This window comes from Apium graveolens, chromosome 6 (genome assembly GCF_009905375.1).
Source record: "Apium graveolens cultivar Ventura chromosome 6, ASM990537v1, whole genome shotgun sequence".
In the NCBI taxonomy this organism is placed as follows: domain Eukaryota; kingdom Viridiplantae; phylum Streptophyta; class Magnoliopsida; order Apiales; family Apiaceae; genus Apium; species Apium graveolens.
The window spans coordinates 97222778-97228210 of NC_133652.1; the positions used below are offsets into that span (position 1 = coordinate 97222778).

At 37.6% G+C, this 5433-nt stretch overlaps 1 non-coding gene across 1 annotated transcript; it reads right to left on the reverse strand.

The window, feature by feature from the left end:
• Window positions 1-5083: 5083 nt before the first annotated feature.
• Window positions 5084-5190, reverse strand: LOC141669428 (small nucleolar RNA R71). Its single transcript, XR_012553714.1, has one exon. It is a non-coding gene; the product is annotated as a small nucleolar RNA R71 (small nucleolar RNA).
• Window positions 5191-5433: the final 243 nt, after the last annotated feature.

The following is a 5433-nucleotide window of genomic DNA, read 5'->3' on the forward strand; positions in this document are numbered from 1 at the left end:
TAATTATTATTGCAGATCGATTATGTTGGGTATAATCTAACACTACGTGCAACAAAGACACAATTATATTAATGAAGATTAACTAGAACATGCAATAAACCAAGTAACAAAATAAAACACGAAGGAAAAACAACAAAATAAATCAGTAACTTAATTAAAAAAGAGAGGAAAAAAATACTTAGTTCTAACATAAACTTTAACAAATATGAAAGAACAAATAACAGCTGAGTCATCTAGCTTTCGAAAAGTTTAGACCGTTTACGAGTTGCAATGTACAAGGGCAGGTGCGTCCCAGCCCTATGATGCGCCCTGGTTGGATGGAATGCAAGACATTATTGGAAGCTAGTGGAATTATAATGCAAGGAATATACCCGTGCATTCCACAGAATGAGGACGCGTCCTGGTCTAATGAAATGCATGGGTTTGGGTTCTTTTGAGTAGTTGGACTTGTCCTCACATAGGACAAGGCAAGCAAGAACAAATTCAGGACAATACACGAATGGAGGGAACAATGGAGGATTATATTCACTAACATATTTGTTGCAGGTACCCTTTGAAGAATTCGCTACTTGAGTCGGTCAAGAAAAGAGATGTCCGTGAAAAGTTTGAAGTCCTCCAAGGGTATGCCTCATGATTGAAAACCTCCTCCTGTATTCAACGGGTGTCCTCGTAGGGGATGCGGGGTTAATATTGGTGCTGTTCTTGTATACAACGGGTGTCCTCATTGAAGAACTTTGGATTCATCCTGCACTTTGCACCCAAGAGTTTGGGATCACCTGTCCTATTATTTGGTGGGTTATCCTCATTCACGGGACATGGACGCGTTCGACATTTGGGGTGAACTGTGGCTATACCTGCGATTGTAACTCAAGGGAGATAGCTATAACAGAATGTTATCTTTGCACAGGGAGATGCATTATCCGTGAAGTCCTGCGATTAGGAACGAGTCTTGGGCCTTCGCGGTTGGGCCTCATAGTTGGTGTTGGTGAGACTGCATAGCTGTACGAACAGTTATGTGATAACTCAATACGAGAACAACAATAGAACATGACAGGTTAATAATACTACGACTACAAAAGAAATCAGAAGAGATGAAGACAAGACAAATACAAAAAATCAAAAGATTAGAAGAAGGTTTGAAGTCTGTTTACAGGTCACTGAAAGAAGTTCATTAATATGTTCATGTCTCAGTAAAGAATAAATGTTAAAGACTTTCAAGGTTTCAGAAATGATGAAGATTCAGTGTACAAGTGCCACCAGAAGATTTCAGTGTATTGACATTGATTGAAGATAGATTGTGTTCGAAGTATAGGAATCTGAAGATTTGAAGACAGGGTAAAAGACAGAGGTTAAAGAAGACAGCTGCAGTCTTGAAATTATACTCACTGACATGATTTCATTTATATGTTCAAGTGTCAGTGAAGAACAGTGAATGAAGTATTCAATATTGTAGTAGCAATGAAGACATTTTCTAAAGTACCCGAAAGAATTCCAGTGAAAGTATATTTGTTTGTTGATAGTCAGTGTCTGAAGCGATAAAGTTGTTGCAAGCTTAACAATATAATCAAGGCTATAATACGAAGACCTAAATCGAAGTTAGTCGTCTATGAACCAGACCAGTTGCACTAGGCGTCAACAGCCCGTGAAAGGAATCTGGGTATTATTTATAGAAGAATTGTTAAGTTGAGGAAAGTACTTGGATTGAACGTTTATCTGTTAAAGTACGAGAAGAGGTGTGCATGGTATACAGCTAAACAGCTCGAGAAATTAGCCAAGTTCAAAGTTTAACTGTTAATTTAAATAAATTTATTTAATGAACTTTAATATAATTTATTTAATACACTTAAAATGACTTATTTTATAAAATTTAAATAAGTTTATTTTGTAAATCTAAATTAGTTTATTTATATAAGTTATATTTAAGTTTATTTTATAAATTAATTTAGTTACAATGTAAACTTAAATAAAAAGAAAACAAAAAAAAAGAAAAAAAAAGAAAAGAAAAAGGAAACAGGAGAGGGTGACCACACAAGTGAACAAAAATTTTGGTTAAGTAGTACATATACTAGTAAGATGAGGTCGCAGGTTAGATTACTACTCCTTGGTCGCAAGTTACATAAGGCTTAAATAAAAATTAAGGCAACAACCTTCCTCCTCATGTGGTCGCAAGTTAGAGTATTGTGGAAATAATTTTTAAGTACAAATGCTACTTGGTGAACTCCTGGTTGCCAGTAAGATTTTGTAGGAATAAGTTCTAAGTGCTAATACCCTCTGATCGCAAGTAAAGAAGAGAAGGCCCTGGTCGCAAGTAACTCCTCTGCCATAATTTTATTGTACAATCAATTAATTTATGTGGTTTATTTTTAGCCACATATTTTTAAATTGATATAAAGTCTACACTCAAGCAGCAGAAGCATTCAACATGCTTCAACAATTGGAATTGTTCTGTTCATCTTCTCTCCCAAGAGAGCTGGTGAAAATATAAGCAAAGAGAGACATAGGAGATACACACTCAGATTCATATCCGTTAATCTTCTCACCAGAGTAATGTTATGCATGATTTAACTCTTATATATTCATAGGGGCATTATAAACGTTATCCGGTAATTAAATCCTTAGACAAAAAAAGTTAGATCATTGTATAGGATTTAATTTATTGATCTTTGTAGAAGCTAGGAACTTTGTTGTTCTTAGATTGTAGCGGTTATGTCTAAAAATTGGTATAAACTTTATTCAGGATAAAATCAGGAAGAATAGTCAAAATTAAGATATGAATGCCTAAAATCAAGGAAAAGACAAAGGAAGCTTCCTTCCTGGAAGAGGAAAAGGCACGCCCTATTGATAAAGGTAGGCGCGCCCTATGAATATGAAAGATTGAATAGGTGTATGCAGTAAATGAAGGCGCACCCCTGTTGTTAAGAAGGGGCTGATGGGTTTCCTATTGGTTCCTCACTTGTGGTAAATGATAAGTGGCATTTTATACCACTTAGAACGTCTTAAAATGGCTTAAATTGGTGTCTTGAAATCAAGTATTTTGTGTATTTGATGCGTTTTTCTAGTGTTTATGTATTTCAGGGTATTAGTTGCATTTCGGAGGAGGAATCATCAAGAATAAGCCTTGGCATGTGTTCACAATTGCGAGAGGAAAAGAACGGGCAGATTACGGCGAAGAAACGGAGCAAACCTGGAATTTTTCCAGTAGGGTCCTGTGCGCCCGCGCAGCAATGCTGAGCGGCCGCGCAGCAGCCTTGCGCGCCCGCGCAGAAATGCTGAGCGGCCGCGCAGGGTCGGGGAAAAAGCTGAATTATTTTAGACTTCTACTTCTGTTTGGCTTCCAACTTCTATGTAATCTGAGTTTTATGGGACTATTATATAAGTAGATTTGAGACGTTTTTATAGAGAATATGAAAGAGATTATGTTTTAGATTGTGTTTTGCGCAAGAAGCGAAGGAGATAAGGAAGAAGACCGATTTAGCACACCGCAACGAAGAGGAAGCATATATTCTTGTGATTCTTGTTTCGTTGTAACGTTGGATGCTAGTTTTCTTGCTTTGACTTATTTACTCTTGTGACGTACTCTGTTTTAATATAATTAGTTTAGTTATTATTTTCTTGTGTCGTTTATCATGATTTCATATGAACCCATGATGGCGATAAGTTCTATTATGGGCTAATCGTGATCATGGGGTTGCAACGGATTTATTATGAAATTCTTTAGTTAATTGTTTAATACTTTAGTGTGTGATGATTGCATGATATCTAGTATTGGTTGTGCGTATTCGTCTTATGTGCGTCACGAACATATAAGATAGGGTGTTAATCTCTTGTGAAGCGATGGTGGATCTTGAGATTTAGAACTTGCCATGCTAGCATAGGTTCATGTACGTTGTGCATGATTAGTGGGTAACTCTAACAGTTTTATTTGCCTTATGTAATCAAAAGTAATAACTTGTGCTTAAATCGTTGTGTTGTCAATTTCTGTAGACATATAGGAACTCAACATAATTGATGACTATTCAACTTCTATCTTAATTGTGGATGCTTGGTAGAATGGTATTAGTACAATGAAAGTTGGCTTTTATCAGTTTCGTGTTATTCGATTAATATCATCACTGTCACATGCTAAAGGTAATAATAATGGCTATAGAAGGAAGTAATAATGAAGTTGTGATCTCATGAGTGTTTTATTATTGATAAATTGAAGTGTTAGTTAAGTGGTTAAGTAAGTAGTTAATTATAGTTAATATTTAATCAACAATTTTAAGTGTTATCTTAACATTGAGAAGTAATCATACATTGGTGAGTGAGTTTAATTAGACAATAACTTAGTCTGAGTCTCTGAGGGAACGAACTAGAAAGTATTCTATATTACTTGCGAACGCGTATACTTGCATGAATATTAGTGCGTGATTTCGCCCTAACAAGTTTTTGGCGCCGCTGCCGGGGACTCGGCGTATTTATTTAGTTTATGTACTTACCATCATTGGTCATTAGGACTCAGTGATTAGGACGTAGTAGTTAATTACTCTTTTCGGTTGTGTTTCAGGTACTTTAGCAAGCGTTTATGCAAACTCGTTCTCGTGCTCGCAAGAGGACCTTAGATACAGCTGAGGAGAAAGACGAAGTTCTTGATACTCCGGAGAAGTTAGATTTTGAGGATTCAGGAACTGAGCAGAAAGAACCAGTAAACATGGGAGATCGTATTGTTCAAGCTGATCCAGCTCTTATGGATTTTTCTCGGCCTAAAATTGATGACATTCAGTCAAGCATCCTTTATCCGGCTATTCAAGCTAACACCTTTGAAATCAAGCCGGGCACTATTCAGATGGTGCAGAATTCTGTTTCTTTTGGAGGAGCGGCAACTGAAGACCCCAACATGCACATAAGGAATTTTGTCGAGATCTGCAGCACTTTTAAGTATAATGGCGTGACTGATGAGGCTATCAAGTTGAGGCTTTTCCCATTCTCACTGAGGGATAAGGCTAAAGACTGGTTACATTCTGAACCAGCTGGGTCCATCACTACGTGGCAAGATCTTGCGCAAAAGTTTCTGGTGAAGTTTTATCCAATGGCAAAGACTGCTGCTATGAGGAGTGCTCTTACTCAGTTTGCGCAGCAACCTACAGAATCTATGTGCGAGGCTTGGGAACGCTACAAGGAAATGTTGAGAAAATGTCCACATCATGGAATGCCGGATTGGATGGTAATCACTGGTTTTTATAATGGTTTGGGGGCCCAATCTCGGCCCATGCTCGATGCAGCAGCTGGAGGCGCCTTATGGGCTAAAAGCTATACTGAGGCGTATAATCTTATCGAGACGATGGCTGCAAATGAGCATCAAAACCCAACTCAGAGGATGACGTCAGGCAAGGTAGCAGGTATTCTGGAAGTTGATGCAGCCACCGCTATTGCAGCCCAGCTCCAAGCGCTATC